The sequence below is a fragment of the Amblyomma americanum genome, chromosome 1 (assembly GCF_052857255.1).
Source record: "Amblyomma americanum isolate KBUSLIRL-KWMA chromosome 1, ASM5285725v1, whole genome shotgun sequence".
Lineage (NCBI taxonomy): Eukaryota > Metazoa > Arthropoda > Arachnida > Ixodida > Ixodidae > Amblyomma > Amblyomma americanum.
The window spans coordinates 395,591,173-395,604,517 of record NC_135497.1 but is presented as its reverse complement, the minus strand read 5'-3'; positions in this window follow the sequence as shown (position 1 = coordinate 395,604,517).

Here is a 13,345-nt window from a genome sequence, read left to right as displayed (position 1 = left end):
CTCCTTTGTGGAAAGAAGCTGAACATTCCTTTTTCACAGAGCGTTTTTTTTGTAATTTATGTTGCTGGTGTATATATATATATATATATATATATATATATATATATATATATATATATATATATATATATATATATATATTTCTGCACAATTCATTTAATTCTTTTTTTTTTTGCAGGTTACACATGCAGCCTATTCAATACCACTGACACCAAAGTCAAGGCAAGCTTGGCCACAATTCTGGCTAAAGGGAAATAATCTGTATGTTGCTGTTACTTTTCTAGTCATCTGCTAGTCATTTTTGTTTAATGTATACTGTATTTACTCGCGTAATCCTCGCGCTTTTTTCCTGAAAATCAACGCAATGTTTGGGGATGCAATAATTATGGGGGGAAAATTTTCACGCAAATGCTTCAGAGTGTTAAATGCAAAGATGAATGGGTGTTAGTATAGGGTCAACATAACCTCAAGGTACTAAAGCACTTTCTTTGCCGCACGCAACCTCACCATCACTACTCGCGTTGTGTCGTATAGAGTCCTGCAGGCAATTTCACTCTTGATCAGAGTCGTGATCAGAGTTTATTGGCGGTCGCTGCAGCATCGATTTCTTCAGCTTTCGATTCTTCGTCGTCGTCCCACACAAGGTGGTCTTCAGTCGCATCCAGGGCGTTCGAATTTACCGTTTTTTTAAATCTTCTGACCACCATGTCTGCGGGAATCATGTTCCATGCCTCTGATACCTAGCTGCACAGCAGCTCCACGGACGGTCTTCTGATCTTGCTGCTCAGCGTCAGAGGATGTTGACCTTCGGCCATCCATTCTGCGTACAGCCTCCGGACGTTATCTTTAAATGGCTTGCTAAAAGATGCTTCAAGAGGCTGTAGTATTGATGTGAGGCCGCCGGGTATAACAGCCAGGTCCGCGCACAGTTCCCTCAACTTCGCCGCAACCGACTTTTGAAGATGGCCCCGAAAACTATCAACCACGAGGAGCGACGGAAAAAGAAGCGCTCCGGGTCGCCGCCCCCACACAGTCTTAATCCAGTCTATCATAAGGTGCGCAGTCATCTACCCTTTTTTTATACGCGCACGTGTAAACCAGGGGGAGCTTTCTTTTCGGCAGGGTCTTCCGCTTGAAAATGACGTATTGTGGGAGCTTCCGCCCATCTGCCGTCATGCCTAGCATGACCGTGCACCTGTTTTTCAGCACCTGTAGTCCTGATGTGCAGAGTCCGCGCGCCTGTCTGTCCTACTGTCCTGCTGCTGTGCATGTCGAAATTCAGCGGAGTTTGGTCCGCGATCCCTATCTGGGAGAGCAAGAAGTTTTTTCATGCCGAATCCTGATGATGAATCGATGAAGTGGACGATTTTTTCTTCATAGGATGCGGGCAGGTACCGGCAAAGCGTCGTTCGCCTCCTGAGCGAGAGTCCATTGCGCAGCATAAATCGTGTGGTTCACCCGTTACTAACGCGCAAGTGTTGCACCGGAATGCCCTCCTTTCTTGTGATTACGAGCGCGTGGTGCCGTATCAACTAAATCGACACAGCGCACCCATCCGCTCGTTGAGCCTTGATATATTCCAACAAAAATGTTTTACGGCAGGAAATTTCCCACTCATCGGTCCACGGAAGGCCCGGCGCGTCTTACTGGTCGTCTTGAGTTGGTCGTGCTGCCGTCTCCAATACCGAATGCAAAACTCGTTGACGCCGAAGTGTCTGCTGGCGGCGCGGTTGCCATGTTCTAACGCGTGCTTAGTAGCATTTAGCTCAGAAGCAGCAGTGCAGCCTGCGTAGGGCCGCATGGCGAAGCGGCACAAAGAGCATGGCGCCACACGGAAACAAGGTCTACGAGACACCTTCACAAAATGGCATAGCGGTGGTGCGTAGTGGCGGTTTCACTTTCCCCCTCCACGGTACCGCCGCCCAGTAGCGCGCGCGCCCAACCATGGTAATTAGTTGTGGCCGTGGTGAATAGATGGCACTTGCTACAAGCAGACGACTTGCAGCAGTAATTTCGGGGTGCATGCATTGTGCGAGTAAATACGATATATAGAATAAATAGCTGAGCTTACACAAATTGAAGGCAAGCTTGGCCACAACACTGCAGCTAAAGAAAAATAATCTGTTTTGTTACTTTTCTAGTCATGTACAGCAAAAGTCTTGCTAGTCATTTTTGTTTATTACATGATAGAATAAATAGTTGAACCTATCTTGTGTATGCATCTATATTTTTGCATGACTCAAAAATAAACGTGCACTTTGCATGCACCTGAGGTGCGTACCATTAATGGGCAAACAGCCAACGTTTAGAGTGTTCTCACACATGTATACGAAGCCATTGTGGATGTGCATATGGCATATTTTTGCTAGAAACTGTGCAGTCTCTAAACATTCTTTTGGTTCAAACCTTAAGTTAATGCTGTGCCCTTTTAGCAGCTCTTCAGGCTTACAAGTATAACCTAACCATTAACTATGCATTGATGTAAAGTGTATTAGATGTTTTGCATGCATTTGTGCAATACAAAAATGAAGACTCAATGTTTCCTACAAAAGTGTATGCCTACACAACACAAGCGAGAATTAGCATTGAAAATTTCAGGTAGGCTGTTGACACTTAAAAATTAATATAACTCAATGGCCTGTGGGTAATGTTTACGGGCTAAGTAATCCTATTGAGCTGTAATAGAAATTAATTTCGCCGAGAAAATTACAAATTCCGAGGTAGGAATATCTTTTTTCTGTTTCTGAAGTCTGTGGCAAGTGTACTATAAGTGCATGGCCATAAATCTGTAGATTGTCTTTAGACAAGTCTACTGGCTTCATAGACATGTCTATAGACGATCTATAGACAAAACTCTACTAATTTAATAGACATGTCTATAGACAGTATATAGACAGAAGTCTACTAAAAGTGTATGGCCAAAAATCTATAGTCTAACTATAGACAGTCTATAGAAAGTCTACAGACAAAAGTGTGCTGGTTTAATGGACATATGTCTGTAGACAGTCTATAGACGAGCTCTAAACAAAAGTCTACTAGTTTGAGGGACATGTCTATAGACAGTCTATATACAGGCTATAGAGAATTATCTACTGGTTTAATAGACATATGTCTATAGACGGTCTATAGACAAAAGTCTATTGAAAGGTGATAGCTGTAAATCTATAGAATATCTATAGACAGGCTTTAGAAAAATGTCTATAGGCCATTTTTAGACAAAGGTCTATTGAGCACATGTCTATAGACTATCTATAGACTGTCTATTAATGTTGTCAATAGAGAGTCTATAGACAAAACTCGACTAAAAGTGTATGACCATAAATCTATAGATTGTCTATAGACTACTCTATAGGATTTGTCTAAAGACAGTCTATAGACCTTATTGACCGAAGTTCATAGACATTCTAGAGAGTTAAGGAAATTTTTTAAGGGTTTGCGCCTCTTCATCACAGAGCACAGCATAGCTCTCAATTCTAAGTGACGTCTACTGTGGACAGGCATCAGAACATTGTGTAGACGACCAGATAATCATGGGAAAAGATTTTCTTTGCGCTGCCGGGGCGCCACTTACACCAGTGACATTGTTATTCAGCGTGTTCATGCCATACTAAGTCATTGCTGTGCAGAGACATGACAGACACATACACTGCGTTTCATACATAACAGGCAACGCTGTGGATGTAGTGTGTGTCCGCAAAACCATTTTACTCCAACATATACCATTTCTTCTCAAAGAATCGCTCAGTGTTTGAACGAAAACAAAGCGGTATAAAATCAACTGGTATCACTGAAAACCACGCTCAAAGCCGTGAGACGCTTAGTGTTCAGGACTTCTGGCTATAAGTTTCACTGAGTGAGGCTAGGTTTTAGGCGCGGATGGTGTGTATGCTATTCACCCTATGAGCTGCATATCGACATATCATTTTTACTTGTGGAAGCCTCGGTGAGCCGCAGGACAAAAATGTGGCATGAGGTAAAAAGAAGGGCAGGTGGCTGTCACCCATGGTAATTGATATTTGCAGCACGAAATATGCATGTGGTCACTGTGCTTCTATGGTGAACTGCATATTGGGCACGCACTTGACCTTTGCAAAAAAGGCGTGCTACTTTAGCAGCGTTGCCTGCTGTGCAAGAAAAAGAGTATAGAGGATTCTAGGAGGAGGAGACTGCGTGCCGGTGCAGCGGTCGCAGTATGTTTGATCACTCGAGAGCAAGGCAGCTCCACTCCATCGGGTCCCGCCAGCGCCAGCGTGTCTCGCGTTACCAGAAGCTGTGGTGACGACTTCGTACAGTCACGTGCGCTCCGAGGCACATACTTTCCGCTATCTTATTCGGACATTAAAAGGACTGGTGCTACAACAGCTGTGCCAAGTGGTCGTTCCTTCCTTGTGGCTCAAGCGAGACAGCACACTGAAAGCCATAGTTTTGCTGCTCTTGCATGCCTTATGCCCTAGCGGGTTCGTCTTAACTTCAAAAGCGAAAACGAACTCACTTATTGCATACCACCCGTCGAATGTCATACGATACCTGCCTTCGCTCTAGCCCTAAACATGCACTACAGTGAGTGAGAGCAAACTGAAGCGGTTATGTGGCCATAAATGTGTCATGACAGGTGCTGTGTTCCTGAATGAAGCATTAAGAGATTATGGAACTTGCAGCACGAGAGGTCGACTTGAAATTTTCTCTCTTTGAACAAAAACCACCTCAATTAAAACTTCAGAAATGAAAGCCAATAAATTGTTCTACTAAACCCACCATCGTCTGCATTTCGACTTGGATCACCTCAGGGTGAAATATAAAAATGTGTACTTATGTTCCGAAACACACTTTTCAGCAAATTCAGTATTTTAATTCATATTTACGCATTCAGTTTCATCAGCTGTAACATTTTTTATTGGTAATAGAAATCCAGGTAGACAAGAAGGCCATTCTGAGAAGTTGATATTTTTTAAATGTCAAAATAGTAAACTTTAATTTTATTCAAACTTAAAACTACTTATACCATCCAAAATCTATGATCTGAATCATATCGAAAGCCAGAATATGTGCAAATGTCATTAAAAACTTGTGCAGTGTTTTCCAAAAATTTCGATTTTGGTCATTATTGAGCACTGCCTGATTTCGCGCCTTTCCAAAATGTTCAAACTGAGGTCGCCTCACAAAACTTTTTTCCGACCAAATAATTTAGCTTATATAACGCACGCAGCGACCAGTTTTAATGAATTTTCTTGAACAAAATGGAGATGGTCGAGTGCAATATGTGGGGCATTTGGAGTGGAGTGACGGATTCATTCATCTCAGTTCTACCCAGTCATGCTAATTAGAATCTAATTAGTGTTTTTGGTACACTCTCTGGCTCTTTCTCGGCATATTAACGTTTGTACGGCAGCCAGAACCAATTTAAGACTGAGGTAATTGAATTTTAGTATTTCCTAATGCTTGATTCAAACTCCTGATCCAAATACTCGATTCAAACTCCTGACATACACATCCAAAGACAGGTTGCCACCGCTCTCAAGTGAATGGCGGTGTTGCAAAGCATCTGCTTTCCCCGCCAAAAATTAGCTGTAGACATGCGCAGTTGCTAAACCGGCGGGCCTTGGAAACACTTGTATTTTGTTCTTTTTTCATTTTTAGCTTACAAAAGCATCACTTTTCGTGAGGCTGGTCTCGTTGTCCTTAGAATTACATAGACTTGATACAGGTAAACTTCAATCCATTGTAAGGTTTATGGGGGTTTAACGTCCCAAAGTGGCTCAGGCTAGAGGGACGAAATTCATTGTGTCTCTATAATGCTTAAGTGAACATTTTTACAATCACAAAGGCATAAAAGGCAGCAGAATCCAATATTCATAAACTGTCAATGACAGAACGGAAACAGTTCTTAGTCTCTATGTATGTGCAGAATATGGGTTCACACTGCTATAAGTTCATACCTTTCATCAGACCACAGTATTATGCAAGTACATTACAATAGCGAAAAAAATACAAGGAATAAGTAACTAGTACAGATACTGCGAACTTTCCATCAGCTGTTACCAGCTGGTAACGCAAGACCATGCTCTAATGCTTATTCTGCTGACATAGCGACAACAGTAAGAATAGTTTTTCAGTCACTCTGGCCAAAGGGAAGCAGGATTGCTAGACATTTCACAAAGGCATCTTCTACAATAAATCGGAAGCACAAGTCTTCACATACAAACAACTGAACATTGCTCATTTCAAAAGCAGTGTTCAATATGTTAATGACATCTTATAAGTTCAGAAATCTAAGAAAGTTCCAAATGATGCACTCACTGAAGAAATCCCAGCTTTTCCAAGTGCAAAAAGGGCTAGGGCCTGGACCAGTCGTGGCAGTGGCACTGCTTGTAGGGCAAGCAGCAAAACCAGCTGCTGAAAACCTGCATTAACTATGAACATGATGATGTAGGCCATTCTCTGAGAAATTTATTACTTTATTTACTTATTACAGATACCTGCAGCGCCGGGAGGCATTATTGCAGGGGGGGGGAACACAATGACTTCAGCTCATTTGGCCGAAAGTACAGAGGATAACAAAAATACAATACAAATACAACTACCAAAATAAATATACAAAAATACAAGTAATAATAGATGAGGAAAGCATGCGCTGAAGGAGAACAACCGCGCTGCAAAAAAACCTGCTAATGAAATGAAATGACACGCGCAAAAGAACTGCGCGCCACGTCACACATTAGATAAGAAGGCAGGGAATTTACATTCCATGCAGCTCTCAGTGACGCCGGTCGGCAGCCTGTTCCAATCATTGATCGTCTGTGAAAAGTACGAGTCTTTGTAAATATCTCTCTTACAGTTAATCTCTCGAATCTTCCACTGATGATCGTCGTCTAGAAAAAAAGTGAAGTTGAAGCAGGTACCGGTCTTTGCCAATACTCAACATTCCAAAATAGATGCGATGCATGATTTGCAACCTCAAATGTTTTCTACGGTTAGCTAAAGATCCCCAACCGAGGTGGTTTTTAAGAGACGTGACACTAATTGTAAAGCTGTAATTATTGGAAACAAATCTCGCAGCATTATTCTGGACACGCTCGAGCATGTCACACAAGTAAGCAAACTGGGGGTCCCTTACAGGGCAAGCATATTCAAGAATTTGTCGTATGCACGTGAAATACAGGAGTTCTTTGACATTAGACGGTGCTTTATTGAAATTTCGTTTTAAGAAATTGAGCATTCTGCAGGCCTTGGTTGTGAATACTCAACTTGCCTTGTTCACGTTAGGTTAGATGTAAAATAAACACCGAGATACGTATATTCAAGTACTTTTTGCAAGGGAACATTATGTAATGAGTAACTTGTTTGTAAAGGGGAAGACTTTCGAGTGAAGGAAATAAATTGGCATTTTTTAGCATTCAAAGACTTTTGCCATTTTGAGCACCAGCACTGGGTGGAATCGAAGTTTTGCTGAAGTTTTAGCGCAGCAGAGGAACTTTCCACAACATGGTAAATGACACAGTCGTCAGCATACAGCCGAGCTTTGCAGGTAAGATCCAAGACAATATCATTGATATAAATCAGAAAAAGAAGGGGTCTAAGAACAGACCCCTGTGGTACACCTGACGAAACATTTACATAATCTGAGTGCGAACCATTAACCAAAGCACGTTGCATGCGGCCCTGAAGATACGAATGAAGCCAATCGATGACAGTGGGGTGGAGACCAAGACAACTTAACTAATGGAATAATACCAAATGCCGTACAGAGTCAAAAGCTTTCTTAAAGGAACACTGAGGAGAAACTTAAGTTGGCTTGTATCGATAGAATACCAGCTCTTGATCACAAAAACGCCCCTCTCACTGAAAACAAAGCTCTTGTAACGTAGAAAATAGGAAGAACCAAAATACAGGTATCGCCGCCACAGGCCATTCTCGCAAGTACAAGCGTGGTGACGCCATAGGACAAGAGACGCCACCTTGGAGGAATTTTCCGTCCTACGTTGCTGCGCGAATCTGAGGCTGACAAAAGTAGGTTGCGCGGTTCAATGTTGAAGCAAGTTTTGTTTTAAAACCGATATTGCACCTTTATCACAGAAGGAAGGCAGACAAAAGACAACCTGAATGTTGGAAGCAAAGAAAACCGATAATTGTCGGCGCCACAGGCGGCCAGGAGAGTTTCAATTTATTATGGCGCTTCGCATCTATGAGCTTTGCGTGCACCGTGGTTTTGTTTTGGACGCGCCTCGATATACAAGCGCCGAACAGCAGAGGAACTCCAAGAGCCGCTTCAAGTGCTCGTTAATCTTTGAAGGAGCCTTTTAAGGCTTGTCAGATGATCGCCACGGTCGATGAAAAACTATGATGGCACGATGGTCGGTGATCGTACAAGGCAGCACTTGTGTATTCGCACGCTCGCCCGGCGAAACATTCCCGGTTGTGCCAGTCAACTTCAAACTACTTAACGGTAATCGTTTATTATGGACAGGAGACCAGGTACAAGGTAGTTCAGATAAATTGCTGATGGCCTAGCTCTGTTAGGCCAGGATATATCTAGCGAAAGCGCGGAGATTTCTGCATCAGAAGAGCGCTTTCACTAATGCGCCTTTATTGAGGGTTATAACTTGAGCAGTAGTGGCGGAGTGGTAGCGTCTCCGCCCCGTAAGGCCCTGGTTCTATTCGTAACCTCGGCACAGGATTTCTTTTTTTATTCAGTGAGTGAGTGGGCGGGGGGTTTCAGTGGCTCCCATAGAGGCCGCCACCGAATGCGTTGGTTAGCGGTTAACCGCAGGCTCTGTTAAGGCGCTTTTACGCCCCGACGTAACGCGCGCACGCGCGATGCACGGCGACGTCACATCGGCCAGAGCGAGACCCTCTATACTCCCACTGCGCTTGACCGCCGGCGCGTTCGGCGGCTTCGGCGCATTCTGACCGCACAGGCGGGGAGACTTGGAGCATGTCTCTATTTCGCGCCGTGTGCGCCAGCCGCCGCCGGCCCGGCCAGACTGATTAGGCTCCGCGGCGAGGTGCGCGTTGTGACGTAATTCAATAGCTTCGGCAGTTGGGCGGAGCTGTTTTTTTTTTAGCTCGGCTAATTTAATCCATTCACAGTACATATCTGAAGCTACATGCAAATGGGCGAGAGAACCCGATCCAGTGGACCCGTTGGATATAGCGGAAGCCGTTGAAGCGTCGTGCGCCGGCTTTAGTTTCAAGCCGCCAACTTTAAACGCGACTGCCCTTGAGCACCCATCCGTTTTCGTAGCAAAAAAAAAATAAATAACTTGGCCCTTGGAACCATGGGAGACCTCGACGCCGCCTGCTGCGCCGTTCAAGGAATCACAATTCGTTGGCCCGAAAGCACCGGCCAGCCTCCGATGGGCTGGCCCCTCACCACTCCCAGCACTGGGGTTGTGATATTTAGTTTGCAACGCCTGCTCACTAAGGAAGGGGGAAACGACCCACCGGCGCCTAACCTAACCGTGCTCCCTCAAAAGCATCGCACGCTCTGTGGGGCTGAGGTCGCAGAAATTCAGGCCGGAGTTTTTGAGAGAACTAAGTCGTCGGGTTCGGGAACGGGGTCCATCGTAACGCTGGCAAGACGCAGGTGAAAACGTAAACGAAGCGACGGCAGCGACCCCCGATAGATGTCTTCAACGTGTGGCGGCGGTAGCTTTCATTTCGGCAGCTGCTAGACCGCATCGCTAGGCCCAGAAATCAGGGAGTCTTCATTTACGTCACGTTTCACGTCACTCCGTTCTGTGACGTCATAAGAGTTCTCCGTAACGTCATAAGAGTTCTCGAGTTTGTATCAGAGCGGAGGGAAAAACGTTTCCAACTTCCAATCCAAATTTCTTTCAAATAAATGCATATTTCGCTCCCGGACAAGCGGCAACAAAGCCATGAAATGCCGAACTATCAGATTTTGCTAAGAAAATTTGATAGGGTCCTCCTCAGTGTCCCTTTAAAATCTATAAATACGCAATCTATTTGAGAGCCACGGTCATAGGAAGAAAACAGAGCATTACTAAACTCAAGGAACTGAGTAGTACAGGAAAAACCTGACCTAAAGCCATGCTGAACTTCTGTAAAATACTCATGAGAGTCAAAGTGTTTTATGACTGCGCTATTTATTATGTGCTACAACGTTTTACAGCACACACTGGCTAAAGAAATCGGTCGATAATTAACAACATAGCTTTTTGAACCACTTGTATGCACTGGTATCACATTAGCATTTTTCCAGTCACGTGGCAGAGACGCCAAATTAAGAGATGCTTGGAACAAGATCACTAAGTAATGAGAAATTTCTTTCGCGCATGACTTTATAACAAAGTTAGGAACACCATCAGGACCACCGGCAGAAGATGAATTGGTATCACAAAGCAATTTTAACATGCCTGGTGAGTAAAAACCAATTCAGACATGGTTTCAGTGAGATTAAGAATTAACGGAGGTTCTCCGATGTACCTTGGCGCAAAATCAGATTGAAAAAAAAGCAGTAAAGCAGCATGCCTTATTACCATCATTAGTAATAACTTCACATCGAGGTCTAAATTCGGGATTCCAACTGGTTCACGTCTGTTGTGCTTTAAAAACGTCCACAATTCCTTGGGATTATGCAGTTTTGATCCCAAGTTTAAAAAGCTATCCTTAAGAGCATTTATTTCAGTTTTAGTGTACTGCCAAGAGCACGAATCGACTGCAGTACTGCAAGGCACCGTTTTTTTGTATGATTCTAGAAGGCGATGTTTCTTCTTGATAAGCCGTCTGGTCTGCCGCGTGATCCACGGTTTGTCGCGGCGGCGCTTCCCAGAAAGACATTTGGATGGGATATACTGATCAACTAGGCATTCCAGCTTATTCTTGAAAACTTCCCAAAGGGAACTGCATTCTAAATTCGGACTAAGACTAATGAATTCAGGAAGGAAAGAGGCAACTTTGTTCACCATTGATGTATAGTCGCCCTTATTAAGAAAGGAAACCTTTCGAAGTCGACCTCTTGGAATTAAATATGGAAAATGTCGAACATTAGCGAGAACAGAACTGTAGGCGCTTATTCCTGGTATGATCACAGTGTCACGCACTTCTGAAGGCCAGTTGCAGAACAGTAAATCTAACACTGAAGATGAGTGCTCAGTTTCCCGTGTAGGCTAAGTGACGTACTGATATAGGTCATTAGTAGTAATTAATTAAAAAAAGGATGAAGACAATGAAGAATGGTTCGTACGAAGAGGTTTGTAGTCTACCCATTTCAAATCAGGCATGCTGAAGTCCCCACGAAAAAGAAAGTCATTTTTTAAGCTGAGTACAAATTCATACAGCGATCTGAAAGCGACAGGGTTGCTAGCGGAAGGAGGACGGTAGACTGAGCCAATAGCCAAATTCTTTCCATTGTTTACGCAAAGGTTGCACCATACCGACTCGCAAGCAACCAGGGGCGCTGTTATTAATGAAGAGCTAAAACACTGGTCAACAAGTAAAAAGACCCCTCCACCATGCAAGTGTCGATCGCTACGGTACGCGTCATAACCGGTGGGAAATCAGAGCTGAGAACAAAATTATCCAGCCATGATTAAGTGCCAATTATAAAATGATGTTTTACAGAGGAAACAAGAGTAGCAAATTCATCAGTTTTATTTTTTATGCTCCTGCAATTCACGACGAGAGTTATCAATTCAAAATTTGATGACACCAAGAACACGGAGTGAAAGGTGGGCACGAGCCTCCCTTTTTGTCATTCTCGAAGCTCAACTCGGTCATGTTCAAAATCATAGACAAAACATTTTTTGTTGCCAAGGAGCTTATCAAATCACAACTTGGAAGGAAAAGCCAGGTCAAGTGCGTATTGTGAAAACCTGAAGCGTGCCTTTCTAACTGCGGGCGTGAAGTCTTCGCGTATGGCAAACTTAGTGTCCTTTAGCTTAGGGCCGCACGATAAGATATTGTCTTTGAGTGTAAAACTACAAAATTCTACGACAATTGGTCAGTGCTTCCCATCAACAAAGCGACCTATTAGATAAGCCTTGTCGATGCTTTCAGGTGGAACATTTTGGTTAAGATGACACGAGAATAATTCGCGCAAATTTTTTTCAGATTCAGACCAACTCTCAGTTGCGGAGTCATTTAGACCTAGAATAATCAAATTATTCCTGCGGAACCTATTGGACACATCTTCAAAACAAGGCTTAAGATGAACAACGTCCCTGGTCAAGGTGTCAACACACGATGATGCGTTTGAATCACCAGGCTTTGCAGCCATCCGTGAGGAATGCATGTCGTTCTCTAGTGTAGCGATCCTACCAAGTAAACACTTTAAGGACGTACCTGTAGCGTCCTGCTGCTGTTTAATCATATGCAGTTCCTGAAGGAACTGCGACTGACAAAGTTCTAGTCGTTCTATTGCAGCGTAAATGCAATCAATGGCTTAATTATCCGAAATCATCTTGTGCGTATAAATACCGGGACCGCGTTTGCTCTCAACATCACCGAATATTAACAGTAAAATTTGACATAACAGACCATGACCATACTTCAACTTAGAAACACACTTTTTCATGACACAAAGCAAATCGTCGGGGCACGGCAGCGCAATAATACATCTATTCGAACTACAATAGCATGCAGCGGGAAACCGGTAACTAACCTGGGCGAAAAACAGTGGTAAGCGCATGGCCGATGCGATGTCGCGACCCAGCTGGCCGGCTTGAAACTGGCGAATACATATCCGTCCCTCGGAGATAGTGCTGCTAGTGCGTCCTTGTTGCCAGATCAACAGTGTGGTCGAAGCGAAACTGAGAGGCAGATGCGCAGGTGGTACGCAGCACCTTGTCATCGAGACATCGTCAGCAGCAGTCGAGCAGAGGTTGAACTCGACAGGAGCATGCTTGGGTGCTTTATCCAGTGAAGGTATATCCACGGATAACAACGAAAAAAGGGCGTGGGACAGGACCTGCATATGCATACCATCTTTTTATCACCACAAATATGTAACACAGTTTATTGTAAACAGGCCTGCTCATATATATTTACTGCGCAGAAGTATTGTCTAGGAAGCCACAGCATTTTATTTCACAGGCAGCGTTGTAACTGCTGCAATGATATCATTATAGTGAGCTATAATATATTACAGTGGCTCGACCGGGAGGGCGCGTCTGCCTTTCCGGCAGCGCGTTACGCTCTGGAAAACCACCAGAAGCGCTGCTGCTTGCATACTGCAGCACGGCGGCTCAGCCCACTAGGCATCACAGAGCACGGATAGGCAATATTCTGGGCCACATTAAAAGAGAGTAGAAGATAGAGCCTGGATGCCAAGAGCACTGTGAGCAAGTTGAAGCTGTGGTTGCAGCATTTTATGCCACAGTACACT